General features: G+C 40.9%; 2 long non-coding RNA genes across 3 annotated transcripts; both read left to right on the top strand.

The window, feature by feature from the left end:
* Positions 1–685: 685 nt before the first annotated feature.
* LOC112577114 lies at positions 686–6,495 on the top strand. 2 transcript variants are annotated; one of them, XR_003102006.1, is made up of 4 exons: positions 686–1,810; positions 2,774–2,957; positions 3,469–3,506; positions 4,703–6,495. It is a non-coding gene; the product is annotated as an uncharacterized LOC112577114 (long non-coding RNA). The 2 variants fall into 2 exon arrangements; XR_003102005.1 differs by lacking the exon at positions 686–1,810 and having other exon boundaries at positions 2,468–2,957.
* A 2,978-nt stretch (positions 6,496–9,473) lies between these two features.
* LOC112577113 lies at positions 9,474–10,311 on the top strand. Its single transcript, XR_003102004.1, has 2 exons — positions 9,474–9,759; positions 10,158–10,311. It is a non-coding gene; the product is annotated as an uncharacterized LOC112577113 (long non-coding RNA).
* The last annotated feature ends 5,032 nt before the right edge of the window (positions 10,312–15,343 follow it).

The following is a 15,343-nucleotide window of genomic DNA, read 5'->3' as shown; positions in this document are numbered from 1 at the left end:
GTCACAACTTGTTTACCACAGCTAGCAATAGGTTATAAAGATGACCTCGGGTAAGGTGACCAGATGTTTCGGGGGCGAAAGCGGGACGCTGATTTTTTTTTTCCTAAACGTCCCAGTGAAGGGAAAAACTTCGGAAGCCTTGGAAGCGTGACGTCAGCGACCTTGGCCGACCGCGATAGAAGGCCGGTAGTCCAGCGCTTGTTAGGCAGAAAATGCTGATGTATGCCAGTAAGTAAAGGTACGATTGTGAAAGACCGCGAAAATAGATCTGCTGATGCATGTGGGAAATAGTGCTGATGCAGAAGACCGCGAAAAGTGACCCACCTGCCGTGACCCGCGTATAGGTATAGAGATATAGGTATAGAGGTATAGGTATAGAGGGCAGAGCTGAGACGCAAGGACAGGGGAGAAAACTGCGAAGTGAAAGCGCAAGACAAGTGACGTAGCCTGTGACTGTGGATCTAGCCTGCATTAGAGAGTTGTGCAACTGCTGACAGGTTCCTGCCTTTCTGATTTGAGTGCTGGACTGTTGTGGTCACTGTTCGACTCCCCTCACCACGCACCACTTGGTTACAAATATAAGGAGACAGAGCAGAGGTGTGGGGTGCAGTTGGTGTGAGGTCAGAAAGTGGGTTTGATCGAGGTTCGCCAGAGCCAGCAGCATCGACTGGCATTGTATTAATCTAGAATCCGTACGAGGAGAAAGCGTTGTCTTTTGTGTTGTTGAGGAGAGATTGGGGAAAAGCCCGAATCCTACCCTGTTACATTCGCATTTTTTGTACTTGTTTTTCTTCATCATTAATACTGTTGCTTATTCTTTTTTAGTTGCTGTGTTATTCGTTTGTTTTTCTGGCTCTTGTATGGTGTCCACAGCTCATTCTTGTTCTTAGATCCTTAGGAGTGTGAGTATGTGCTTCACAAATTTTGTATTTCTTATTATTAATGTCTGGTCACTTTCTGGTCATTTAGTTCTCTTGCTACTGATCATCATGTTTGTTTTGGCCAACCACATTTCCTCTTGCCATCAGCTGCCCAGTCTTATGTGGAGAAGTATATAGAGGTGTTGATTAGAAATAAATATATTGAAAAGTATTAAGAGAGATTACGCATGTGATGTTTTGTTAAAACCAGCCAGTTTATGAAAATTTATTTTGAACAGAGATGAGAAAATAAAAAGCATAAAATGTTGGGAAACTCAGACGCAGATCTTTGTTTTTAGTAGTTGGAAAGAGCACATGTGATGCAGTGTATGTGTTTGCTACATATATATGTCTTTGACACATGTCTTGGAGCCATTTTCTCTATTAAACAGGCAGACAAAAGAACAAGCTTCATCTCGATTGCTATCATTATTAAGGTGTAAAAAGGGCAAAACGTTTTCATACTTTTGTTCTAGGCCTGCCTGTCTCTAAGCGCTTGGGGATGCTCCTATATTAGAAAGGTAACTCGCACCAAACGACGGTTTCAGGTTTGTTTTTGTTTTGTTTTTTTTTTTTCTCGGTTCGCGGAAAAGTCAAGGCCTTTTACCGCTGACGGTAGCAGCGCCTGACGTCATGCTCTTGCTACGTCACGTCGTCACGTGAGGTGTGCTTGAGTGCGTTTTGCTGCTTGCTGGATCTAGAGCTGGCACAGAATTCTGGGCCCTTCCATGTCAACGGTTTAGGCGTGAAAAGCATTCAAAGCATTCAGGCGATTGGGCGTGGCTTGAGTATCGTGGGCGCTGGCTATTGGTTACAGCCCCTGGGAGACAAGCTGTAAGCCCCGAGCATAGCGTCTCTGGATGTGCAAGTTCAACTGAAGTGGTTGAGAAGTGAGTAACATTTTTTTAAAAATTTGTACTAGTAGGATTTTGTTCTTAATTTAAAACATATTTTCTTCAATTGTTTGATATGTGATTCTATCCCTATAGCAGCATCTTTTTTTTAAAAGTTGAACTCATTGAAGCCGTCTAGGCTAGAATTATAAAAAACTAAAAGCGTTAGAAGACTAATTCAAACTGATAATGATAGATCAAAATGTAGAAAAAGAACAGTCTTACTTAAAACTTGCTTGAGAACTCACTTTTATTGTAATCTATACAGAATCGGGTATATGAAGTGAAGATTTTAAGAAGTTTTTTCAGGCACATGTTTACACAGGCTATGTCATCTAACAAGAGGTTAGACTTTTAGGAATCAGAGTTTGATGTTTAAAAACCAAGAAGAAATGTACACACATTGTTCTTGTCCATAGAAATTCACAAATTATGCTCTTTGAGGACATTTAGGCTAGAGGCAGTTTGACCATGGGATATTAGTTGGTGGTTTGACTCACTCGTACTCACGAATGAGACTTCGACCGGTATTTTTTTTTTTTTTTAAATTTATATTTACTAACCTATAATAAAAACAACTATCTGTGATGCTCCGATTTAAAGATAATTTAAAATACATTTACGTGGTGTAAGTTTTAGCAAACAGACGTTTTGTTGTCTTGTAGTAAAGTCAACTGAAAGACTGTAATTGTAGAGGACGTATTATTAATTATTATTATTTATCATTATTATTTAATATTATTATTTAATTATTATTATTAAAGGCTCCTTTTTTTACATAAAGGGCCGAGAATTAATTCCCATTTAATCAAGCTAATTTATATTAACTGAACAATAGATGAGATGATGATGATAATGATGATGATAACTGACTGGCATACGACATTGTCCCGCGACGAGAGATTCGAATGGGAGAGCACTCGTATTTTATATCACTTATTTCCCTTTACACAAATTCAGGAGGTCGCGGGCTGATGGCTGTCAAATTCCTTTGCGCGTCATGACGTGATGCAGTTCATAAGAGGCGTCACATGGTCACATGACTTCCATAGATCTAAAACCACATAATTCGAACTGGAAAACTGCAGTCAAATCAATATCAAAACACAATTTATTGGTTCCTGAATATCTTCTCAAGTAGTTGGTAAGTATGCCACGCTCTTATGTATTATCTACAAATGGTGCTTTCAAAGTTTTTAAGGACTGTTAATGACAAAAGCACATTTCAGTAACCGGGCAAAGTCATGAAGCGTCAAACTCTCCGATATGCCCCAAAGCCGCCATTGTACTGGCATTGACCAAAGTTCTCGAATGTTCCGAACAATCGCCTCAAACCATTGTTTTCCTGTGGCCTTAATAATAATGTGAGAAATATAGCGAAAATCTCAGCCAAAGGCACACGCACTGCGGTGAACAATATCATGAAATAGTCACACAGATGTAGAAATGTAACAATGCGAAGACTCAATGCATTCCGTCCTTAAAGGGTGATCACTGCACGTTTAACGGTAACGACTCCACAGAATGTATAGAAATACATAAATGTAGTCACTGTGTTTGGTTTAATGCATAGGTGGTCCTTTGGCTGCCTTAAAAATTCTTAAATGTTTCCAATGTAATATTTTATAATTTTGAAATGACTTTTTTCTTGATAGGAAACATGAGCCAAAGACCCGAAGCTTCCCAGAGGAAGGTACGTCCCTCGTTTCTGGTTTTATGTACAGCCTGGGGGAAAAAGAAATAAAACCTGACGGCTGTGTTTACTTTCCATGCTTGTATTTACTTTGATGTTTGCTCAAAAAAGCATTTAATGTTGCTTTTTTTTACTTCTTTGTGACAGTTTTATTATGTTAGTCTTATTTTCTACTCTGCTTAGCAGAGTTTTAAAGTTTAATAGTAGGTTTTTTATCAATGTTTTACAAAGGTTTAAGCAAAAACCTTTCATAATGTTAAATTTTAAACCACGCATACTCTCTGGAGTTTCACTTCAAACATGGCAACAATGACATACACAGATTTTCATTTCTTTTCATTAATACATATTTAATGTCATTGAGCATAAACCCAGGAAACATTTACATCATAATTAATCTTACATGTACAACAAATGGTGACCATTTATGATAAAGCTTCTGTACAGCTTCTGCAGATAACAAAATGGGAAAATTGGGATTTTGAGATTAAAGGTCTACAAAGTCTTACACTATACATATCGTTTCCGTTCTATGGTGCTTCTGCTTGTTCCCCATGTCTTTCTGTTTTCTATTTTTAAGTTAGTATCACCCATAGAAGCACAATTCTGACAAGAGCTAAAAATAAATTTAAACTGTGGAGCTAGCAACATCTCGGCAGGAGCCGATCTTCTGTAGAAGTTGAAAGTATTGGCGGTCCCTCGTAAGCATACTAGGCGAGCTTGTATATCAGCCCTGCTGATGCATGCGAGAATAGTGCCGATGCATAAGACCGCGAAAAGTGACCCACCCACCATATGTTTACATATATTATTATTAACGCTATAGATATATATTTTTTACACATACTTTAACCAAAAAAGAGAGGTGCTGATCTAAGTGTGTATTTTTGTATAATATGAATTGACATTTCTTTGGATCTGCAAATCATTAGAAGACAGGAAACGTATCTAGCTGTCACAAGTATGCCACACATCATATGCAAGAAAGGGTGTCTTTTTGAAGTTATAAAATACATTGTGAATAATGGCATGCACTGCTTTACCACACAATATCAATTTTACATGAAAAAATGAGTTAACTGTCTCTTCACTGAGATGTTATTAGTCATGAGGCTGTAATATTTCATAAATATTTAATATTAAATAATAAATATTAATTAATAATTAATGAATATTTATTAATAAATTATTTGCAGCGAAAGGCGAGACGGGGTGGTAGCAGCGAGGATGAGGCTCACTGCTCACATCAACAAGCACCTCTACCACGAGGACGTCCTCCAGCGAGACGACGACGAGGACGTCCTCCAGTGACACAAGCACGAGGACGTCCTCCAGCGACACAAGCACGAGGACGTCCTCCAGCGACACAAGCACGAGGACGTCCTCCAGTGACACAAGCACGAGGACGTCCTCCAGCGACACAAGCACGAGGACGTCCTCCAGCGACACAAGCACGAGGACGTCCTCCAGCGAGACGACGACGAGGACGTCCTCCAGCGACACAACCACGAGGACGTCCTACAGCAGCTCGCCACAAGGGCGTCCAAGTGTCTAGTTTTCCTAGCTAAGAACGAGAGATATTGCGCCCTGATATTAAGATTTGGAACAAAATAACCACAAGGAGCAAGAACTGGGAATTGGAAAGTGCTGTAAATAGTTTTATTTGCGAAAACACACCCACGCAACCTCTCTCCACCCCGGTCCTCCCACAGAAACATTGCCTTTCAGTACCTTCTACTTTGTACTTACTGGAAGTTTTATTTCACGTGACTTTGCACCTGATCGTTGGGGTGAGAGAATATCACATCTAATTATTTTATTTGCGAGCTCTGTGACTAACACACGGTTGACTGAGGCAGGTGTGAACACGCACATGCGAGCGCGCCTCTTACAGCTTGAGATGTCTTCTGTGAACTTCCGACTCCAACATAAGTTTTATTCTAAAATTTGATGAACGAGATAAAACGATGATTGTACAGGCGCCACACCCTACATACACTGACCTGGCGCTTAACCTACAGTACATAGGATTTCAGAGAGAGCGAGGGGTAGAAAGTCATCCGTTCACAAACACTGTGGTACATTAAAATCGTGTGAGCAAAATATGTCCAGACCTGTACAACAACAACAACAGTGTCAAAATCAGTTTGAAGTCTCCGCATGCAAACCCAGCATGTTGTTATGATTTAAAATGTTTATTTATTTAGAATCATCCATTCTTCACTTGGTTCGTGCATTTTGAATGTTTATTTTTCTCTAATGCATCTTTTCTCAATTAATTTTATCTCTATCTTGTGATGTTTAAGTCTCAAAAAATAACTTCAAGTAGCCATTAATCTTCTGGAAGATGATAACAAAATAAATGTTCATGATGTGACCAGGTCCGGCACGTTAGCGTGAGTAGAGATCGACTTAAATGGTTGAAATGATGTCACTTTATACCTGTACCCAAGTGGTAAAATTTCCTGGAAAATTTAAAATAATGAGATAAGAATTTTGTCTGTAATTTTATAGCATTTGGCTAATCAAGTATTATCAATACATATAAATACAAACTTAATATAACACATTCTGTTTGCATCACTTTTACAGTAGTAAATATGAACACCACAGGAAGAATTCCAGTGGTTGTGACTGTGATCTCCAGATCGCGCGTCGGGATTTAAAAAAATTTGCCATAAAGATCCATGCTAATTTTGAGAGTGTATTTTTTGTTTTTGTATGACCAGAAAGTGACAGGTACAAAGCGCAGTATGACACCTATATATATATATATCTTCTTGGATGTGAATCCTAATTCAAGATATTCGTGGCACCTTTGGATGGTCTGCACCACTCTGTCTCGTATGAACCCGATATCAAAAGAAGTTTGTAGGGTGATATGATCTTATTACTATTTGCTTGTGCGAGCGTGTGACTATAAATTCAGTGATCGGCGCGCGGTCGAAATGAGTACTTGTGACCGATTCTCACGCGCTTTGCTTGCAGTTATTACATCAGTTTTTGGATAAAAAATAAAGTCAGTTGAATGAACACGTGCCGATGATGGTGACGTCACCGACAAAGAACGCCGATAAATGGGGGTGGGGGGGGATGCTGTGGGGGGCCTTTCCTCTGACTTTGCCGAGTAGTGGTGCTTTCAACGGCAGATCTGTCCACGCCATTACAGTATTCTATTTTAAATAGAAAACCGGCGTTTAAAATTTAAATTAAAATATTCCTACCTCAGCCAACTTTGCGGACGTGTGTAGCGAGACAACTTTTCCAACCAAGAATCTTATTCCAAGTGAGGAATGCAGACGCTGGGTTTTCTAGTGTTGCTGAATGATTTAGCAGACATTTTTGTGGTATTTTTTTTATATCATAACCAAAAATAAATATATAGCTGTATGTGTTTAGCTTTTTCATGTTATTTTTATTTAAATTTTACTTGTACATGTAGTTACTTGTGGTTACTCTTTAGCAGACGATCAAACACCCACTCGCGCAGTGATATCAAAAGAAAATAGTCCCACTATCCACATCTCTTTGCAAGAGTAATTTGAACCTAAAAGTTTTACGTGTTTCTCTACTGTTAAATTTAATTGTGTAGTATGCACAGACCATTGGTTCTCGCTGAGAGCTCGGTTCTGTCCTGACAACAAGACGCACACCTCGCTGGAACGAGATTGTGGGTTGGAACGTTTTGTCTGGCTACACGTGCAGGTGAGGCGATGTAAATTATCGTGCCGACGATGGTCCGGCACCTTTGTCATCTTGCGAGGCTGTTGCTGTGCTGCCCCCAAGCCGTACTTCATACACCGTGAATCTCCTTGTAAAGTTTCGGTCATTGCAAGATTGTGTCATACATTTTTTCACAAGGATTTCGTGAATTTTCGCTGTCAAAGTTGCACTTCACAATTAAAAGTCCTTTCAGTGTTTCCACCTTTAACTGTCTTTTCACTGGCGATGTTCGTATCGTCCCCGACATAAGTTTAGTCACTGATCCGTACTCACAGAAAACGATTACTGGAAGCGAATAAAATGCCGGGCAGCGGAAAACACGCGGGAGGACGAAATGCCGAGAGGTGAGGGGAAACGTGCTGACGTAGGCTTGATGAGATGGCAGGGTATATGATGTACCCGGACCCGCGGTTGTGAAGGGGCACGGCGTTGGTCAGTGGATTGTTTTCCTTCTTCTTTTCCTTTTCTCTTACAGAAAGGTCTGAAGAAGGAACACCCAAGCATTACACTTGCAGATGTCAAGGTTCAAGTCTGCAGTATACCATTTCCAGACCTAAGGTAGGCGGGGCCGTCGGGGTAGTGGGCCAGGTGTCAGAGGGCCGCTGGACACCCAGGATTTATTGCGCATGAACCGTTTAGATTTTAGAATATATGTATCTGTCGTTTAAGCCCAGCTTAACAGTTTGCTTGTGTGTCCCTTTAACCTACATTTTTTTCTTTGTCTGAGTCTATTTAATTCTGTAAGTTCTGTCAAACTGATTACAATCAGAAGTGTTATGTACAGGTCAAGTTATGTAATCCACAAGTTACTTTAACATTTATCTCCAAGCAAACTATTTCCTCTAAGTAGATGTTAGAATTCTTATATCTACGATTTTTCTGCTTAAAATTGTCTTGGTACCTCTTCCTGCCAGGAATGACTTCTGTGGAGGGTGTAATGCCGAGTTCTACGATGCCAGCGGTAATCGCATCTTGAACTGTTAATACTTGCTTTTCTTCTTGCGACGTATTGGAGGTCTGATAAGACGAAACCGTTCATCTCTTGTTGAAAACCATGCCCTGAAAATCTCAGAAATTCATTTGTAAGGACACAATAAAGTTCTAGGTACTGCAATGAAATTAAAGTGTTCGTTCTGTGGGTGGTTTGGACGGTGGCAATGATGGTGTTTCCAGAATTGTTGTAAAGGGTGATGTAACTATTCTTTAAATTCTCTGCATACTGGATGTATTACATGTGTTTTTATTTATTTATTATCAATCTTCACAGCCCCTCTGTAGGCCCATCGCGATTGCAGGAAGGAAAGCTGCAGAGTTCCGTAAAATGACAGGTTGATAGAGATGAATCATCTGAATATTGTGGCACTGGTACAACAACACTAGCTCACCGGACTACAACAAGATGCGCATGCGCGCGGGTGTGTGTGTTGACTGCAGCGCCAGAGGTTGTCGCGTAACGCGATCGGGGCTGTGGGACTCGCTCTCTCACAGACACACTCGCAATCACACAGACAAACCTCAGCGCACCCGACGCGAGCAATCAAGCCAGTCACTCCTCAGTGAAGACAAAACGCGCACACGAACCGACAACACAAAACTAAAGTTTATTGGCGGTCGCACTATACGACCGCCAGCTCAAAAAAAAAAAAATTTGAAGAACGGAAAGAAAAAGAAAACAAAACCCCTTTCATAATTTTCAGGTGGCCAAACAAAACAAATAAGGGAGAGCCCCACCATAACACGCACGCACAAAACAAAACAAATCAGACACACACCCGTGTACACCCGCCCCTCTAGCTAATGGCGCTCGCGTGGTCCCACGCGAACCACAACTGTCACCGCAGTTCAAAAGGTTATTCCCCCCTTCCAGGCCACCGCCTGAGTCCCCCGCCGTTCCCAGCCAAGTCTGCTACACTGTATAGGTTAGACCAGCGGTTCTCGACCTTTTACTTGTGATGCCCCCCTGACGAACAAAGCTACGTCCGCGCGTCCCCCTTAGCCAGCAATTAATGTAAGCTAATTTCACTAATACCGGTATAAGAAACTTTTAAAAATGACCACCTTCGCGCCCCCCCTTGTAAGCACGTCGCCCCACAGGTTGAGAACCGCTGGGTGAGACTGAGAGAGTAAGTCACGTGAGCTAGTGGCACGTCCATGATGTGTGTATGTGTACAACTGTATGGGTTAGAGAGTAAGTCACGTGACCTAGTGGCACGTCCATGATGTGTGTATGTGTACAACTGTATGGGTTAGAGAGTAAGTCACGTGACCTAGCGGCAGTCTGAAGGCTCGGATATGGTCGCCAGACAACAATTATTGGGGAAAAGCAAATTCGCAGCCCGCGACTGGACCTTCTTGGTCGTTACAACAACATCAAAGAGATTTTTTTTTCATCTTTCCTGTCTGCATTCTGCTTACCTGCTGCACGCAGGAGAGCGCACGAGCAGACGCCGATAAGACAAAACAGAGCACAATCTTCAACAATCTTCAAGATGGCTGCTGGTGTGACACTAGACACTAGACACTGGAGTAAGTAAGTATCGGCTGACAGTTGCAGATATATATATACATGTATAGTCCAGCTAATTATCTTGTGCACACGGCACTGTCCTCACGAAGAATGACCCACCTGCTAAAAATACACTATTGTGGGGCCCATAAGAGGATTTTCATTAAAAAATAAATTCTATAATAAATTGTTTAGCTATAGAATGTATTCTGTAGTTACGAATACGTCCGTGATGAAATGAATTGTTTGGCTATGAAAAGAGTTGTCTAACTGTAGAATGAGTTGTCTAGATGGAGAAAGATGATGGGAAATATTATTTTTAAATCCCTCTTGGTGCCCCATATTTGCCATGCATCAATATTTTTCTGACCGGTAGTCACAGACTCACAGCTGTTGTTGGTTTACTTTCTTTGTTTGTTTAGTCTCAGGGCTGCAAGGTCAACAAGTTTGAAAGTTCATATTCTCGTCAATCACGAAGATTTCAAAGAGATTTATAAACCTTTGAAGGTTCACGGATGAGCAACACAGAGTATTACTGTGAACATTCAGCGATACAAATAAAGCTGTTCACTTCTTTTCAGCTTGTCATCGTTGTTCATTGCCGTGTGAAAGCAACTGGTGTTCATAGTGTGCAACCAAGTCAGACTTTGTAAAATGTGAATGCGTCTCTGCATTTATATCCCTTTGTTATTTTGAGTGTTTCCAGTGTTATGTGTTTATCGATAGACACACACGTGTACTTTTTGGTCAGTGAAGATTATATCCTTCAGTGTTTTCTTGGGCGTGAATAGCCCGAAACATCTCAATAACAATAACATCTCATCTTCCTCTTTTATGTCTGAGTGAAAGAAAGCACACACACACACACACAGAGTTCATTGTTGGACTTGTCGATGTGATCTTCTTGTCGGCAATGCCAGAATGTTCAGACGATTCATCTTCATCTCCAAGCTTTCGCTGAAGTATGAAGCCTTCCCTCCTCCTGCACCTGCGATGGGCTGGACCAGGTATGTACAGCGTGCCCACAAAGGTGCATTTAATACACGCAGGATGAAAACCTCGTCAAGAATATTTACATCACTATTTAAATCATTTCTCACAGCATCAGCACTGTTAAACACCCCCACTGTCACCGACATTCCTTCTTCTTCTCCTCCTCCTCCCCCCAACTCACACACAAATGAAACGTTTTGATCTCTTTGTGGTATGTAGTATTTTTAATGTGTCAATTAAAACAAATTACTTTCAACTTAAGCTTCAACAGACGCCTTCAAACAAGAGAGACATGGTTTTATTTATCGGACTTTCAAAACATCACAAGATCATCAGACATCATTAACAGTCAAGGATGCGTTTACCGCTGGCATCATGCAACTCGGCATTACATCCTCCACAGTAGTTCTCCCTGGCAGGACGAATTACTAAGACACTTGAAGTAAGTTGAAGTAGAAAAATAGTAAATAGTGGATTTTAAGTGAAAAACAAAAATATTGCTAACAACATGAAAAATCTATTTAGAGAAACTGATTAAATAAAGACACGGTTGTTAGGTAACAGCTGTTGAACATGTAGATAATTGTTCTTATTGTAATCAAAATGAAGAAAGCTTAAAGTATTAAACAGACCAAGATAGGTGAATCGAAACGACATGTAGATTAAAAGATAAAACAAATCAACTGGTAATATTGGTAATATGTGCTTCAGAGGTAGCTTATACTGTCTGAGTCATATTTGATCATAATTGTGGGTTGCCCAATGGGTAATTTTTGTGTTATTAAGAAAACCTCATTGCAAGCAACTGAAATGGTGGATTGAGCTTCTATTTGTGATCAACAAACAGGAAAGCTTCACGCATTTTGTCAATACCTTTACACGTATACAAAGTAGCAAAATAGAGAAAAATAGCAAAATATTGTAAGTTATACATTAGAATTGTGCTAACCGGTTCCTTTTGCAGGAAACTATGTATGTGTGTGTGTGTGAGTGAGAAAACGGAATGAGAGAAGAATACACATTTTAAAGAGATGCTATAATGTGCTTTGGTCCGTTACTTGAACCCTCATTTTAGAAGGAAAAAACAACAAAAGCATATGATAAATATGTCAAGGTTAGAGGCACATAATAAACACAGGCAGAGAAAGAATGAAAGATCAGAACACAAATCAGTGCTTACGAGAGATTAATGCAAGAGACTATTGAACAAGATCGAATATTAGGAAAAATGATTGAAAGTTGTGAAATAGCCACAACAGTACCAAATATATGAAGAAGACAAAAGGTGTAAGTAAAAACGGCCTCTACAAGTTTTGAATTACACAAAAAATGTCAAATGAATAAAGTTTACATTTGTGTAAGAGAGTAAAAATACATTTGCCCGAGCTGTAGCTGTGTTCACAAAATGATTTTCTGACACTGCACTTCTGACAAAGCCATCAGTGTCAATATAAACTTTGTTAAAGTCATTCTGTGAAATCGTTAGTTAGGCCATTATTCCCTAGCAAATTATTGCATTTCTGAAGAATCAGTTCTTCAAGACATTCATCCACAAACCGGGCAACTTCAGGCCTCTTTGATACTTTGTTCAATAGTATAACTTTATCCATTCCAAAAGATGCTTGTCTGATGTCTGCTGTAGAAGAACCAGAAGAAACGCCAACAGTATCCACTGCACAAGATGGTTGTCTGATGCCTGCTGTAGAAGAACCAGAAGAAACGCCAACAGTATCCACTGCACAAGATGGTTGTCTGGTGCCTCCATTAGAAGAACCAGAAGAAACGCCAGCAGTATCCACTGCACAAGAAGGTTGTCCGATGTCTTCTTTAGAAGAACCAGAAGAAACACCAACAGTATCCACTGCACAAGATGGTTGTCTGATGCCTGCTGTAGAAGAACCAGAAGAAACACCAACAGTATCGACTGCACAAGATGCTTGTCTGGTGCCTCCATTAGTAGAACCAGAGTAAACGGTTATATCATTTGTGTCCACGGCCCTGACGTCTGCTTGTCTAGAAGTCGACGGTTGTTCCTCTTCACGAGAGGTAGAAGGCTGAAGAATACAGATCATCGCTCTCGCCGTGTCCATGTTTGCTGCATTTCTCGTCACCACCTCGTCCTCGGTATTGCCACTTTCTCTGTCAAGTCCTTCATAATTAAACTCTTCCTCCTCTAATGGTGATGTCACTGAAGAGTAGGAAGGAGTTTCATCGACAATGTCAGGTGGTGTAAACTGTCGCAATGTCAAGTATGAGCGCTCTGTGCGACTCATCTTAGGTAAGGACGATCCTTCTTCCTCCAGACACGACGAACCCGCCAGTCTTGTACGTTTTTCAGCAGACAGTAATGTAGACCTCTCAGCATCAGCTATCCTTTCTCTCTGCATGGCATCCCAGTCCCTTGATGTGTCAGATTCAGTGTCCAATTCAAATCCGCTAAATGTTTCAGGTATACACCAATTTGTGTAGACTCCTGTATACCTATTTCCTCGCTGGTACATTCCCCAATATTTAGGAGCAAGGATGGCCAGGTCATTGATCATCGTTTGGTAATACTCTGGAAATTCTATGTGGGAGCGATGGACGAGATGTATTGCATAACAAATACAGCTTTGCTTGTGTATACGTTTTTCGTTCCAGTGAGGCTCAAGACTGAAGTTAGAATCTGTCAGTCCTTCGAAAACATCAATGAAAGCGCCTTTCAGCCTCTGCTCAAGAGACTGATTATCGTCAATGAGGTTCTGGCAGAGACTAAGGAAGACACGCAGGAAGTCCTTAAAGAGCTTTCTAGCTCGGTACGCCTTGCTCTCTCTTACCTTCACGGCAACAGAAAGGTCGACAGCATCAGGTAAGCTCCAAGGCTCTCGTTGTGGCCGTTCACGAATATTACAGAACACTCTCTTGGCGATTTCAGAATCTTTAAAAGTTGTCAGATGTGCGCACACAGAGTCAATGTCACTGCGAACACCAAAAGCCTCCAAACACTTTATAGCTTCAATATATTGTCTTCTCTCGCCTCGTCTGTGTTGTAGTATCCTGTTTCGTTGCAGTCTGAAGGTAACTGGTGTCCACGGCGCACAGCGGAGGAAGGCTTCTTCACAGACCTTGATTGGCAGCTGGTTACTCATCTTCATGGAATTTTTGTAAAGTCCTGATGCACAAATCTTTTATTCTCTTCGGTTTGTATGCATAAAATAGTTATCTTTCTCTAATGCCTTTGCTCTTTGAACCTTTCTCTGTCGCTGCTCAGCGTGCAATGGGGACAATGGCGGAGCTCTCGGGGAAAGCGCAGCAAACCGTGTGACGTCATCAAAAAATGGACCAATCCATAAGAAGGATGCTTGCAGTAGTTCCCGCTGGTTTTCACATCTCTGGCTGTGAGAAGGAGGCAGGCGTACCTAACTGCTTTTTTTTTCGAAAATGTTTCGCGCTTTTTAGACGCTGTTTGTAGCGGGTGTGTGGGTGTCATAACAAATCACAATCCAGAAGTATTTCTATACAGGCCTGCGGGATCTGTGAAATGAAAAGACGCTAACAGATCTTTCAACACTTTTGTAAAAACAAAAGAAAGATAAGAAAATGCTAACTACTTGTTAGTACAAGTATTGTTTCATATAAAGGACAAGCATGTCCTACTGTAGATGGCGTTTGGGTGTGTTTGTGTGTGTGTGTGAAGAGTAGCAACGAATAAGTGTGTGAGTTTGAGTTTATAAAGAGTATGTGTGTTTGTGTGGCGAGGGTTTGTACCACAAATTCCAGGTGTATAAACACACCAGTCGCTGTATCCACATGTTTGGGGGCAATGACAAGATGAGGTTTATTGTCTTCCACCTGACATCTGGCAACCGACAACTCGTCACACCATGTTGGTCAGCTCGTGAAATCTTTCTTTATTATAATTTAGTGTTTATAGTCCCTGCGTGTGAAGGTCTGTAAATAATAATAATAACAAAAAATAATTTTTAAAGCACATTTTCCCAAAGTTACAGTAAGCTCAGTGCGATATATATAAACAAAAAGATATTCAACTACAAAAATGCATAAAGCACATTGGTACACAGACCAAGCATGTCAGTAGAGAAGTACAGACATACTAACAGCCATGAGTGTGTCAGAGACCTACACCAAGTACTACAGGACTGAACACGTGCGAGGGCGAAAGGGTGTGAATGATGGACGTTTCCGGAATGCGTGTCAGTTAGATGTTTAAAAAGAAAAAAAAAAGAAAAACAAAGAGAGGTGTGATTGGAGAGAGAGTAAAGGGTGAGAGGAGGTAAGGTGACCAGACGTTGGGGAGCTAAAGCGGGATGCGTGCCGATGATGGTGTCGTCACCGACAAACAACGCCGAAAAAGGAGGAGGGGGTGGTGGTGGTGGTGGGGGAACCTTTCCTCTGACTGCCGAGTAGTGATGCTTTTAACTGCAGATCTGTCCACGCCACTACAGTATTCCATTTTAAAAAGAAAAACCTTTTTTTAAATTTTAAATATAAATATTCCTACCTTATCTTGTTTTCCATCTTCTTTTTCTGGTCTGAAGAAGGAACACCTAAGCATTACACCTGCAGATGTCAAGGTTCAAGTCTGCAGTATACAATTTCCAGGCCGAAGGTAGGC

Source organism: Pomacea canaliculata, linkage group LG12, assembly GCF_003073045.1.
Source record: "Pomacea canaliculata isolate SZHN2017 linkage group LG12, ASM307304v1, whole genome shotgun sequence".
NCBI classification, from domain to species: Eukaryota; Metazoa; Mollusca; class Gastropoda; order Architaenioglossa; family Ampullariidae; genus Pomacea; species Pomacea canaliculata.
This window is presented reverse-complemented; position numbering and strand designations above follow the sequence as displayed.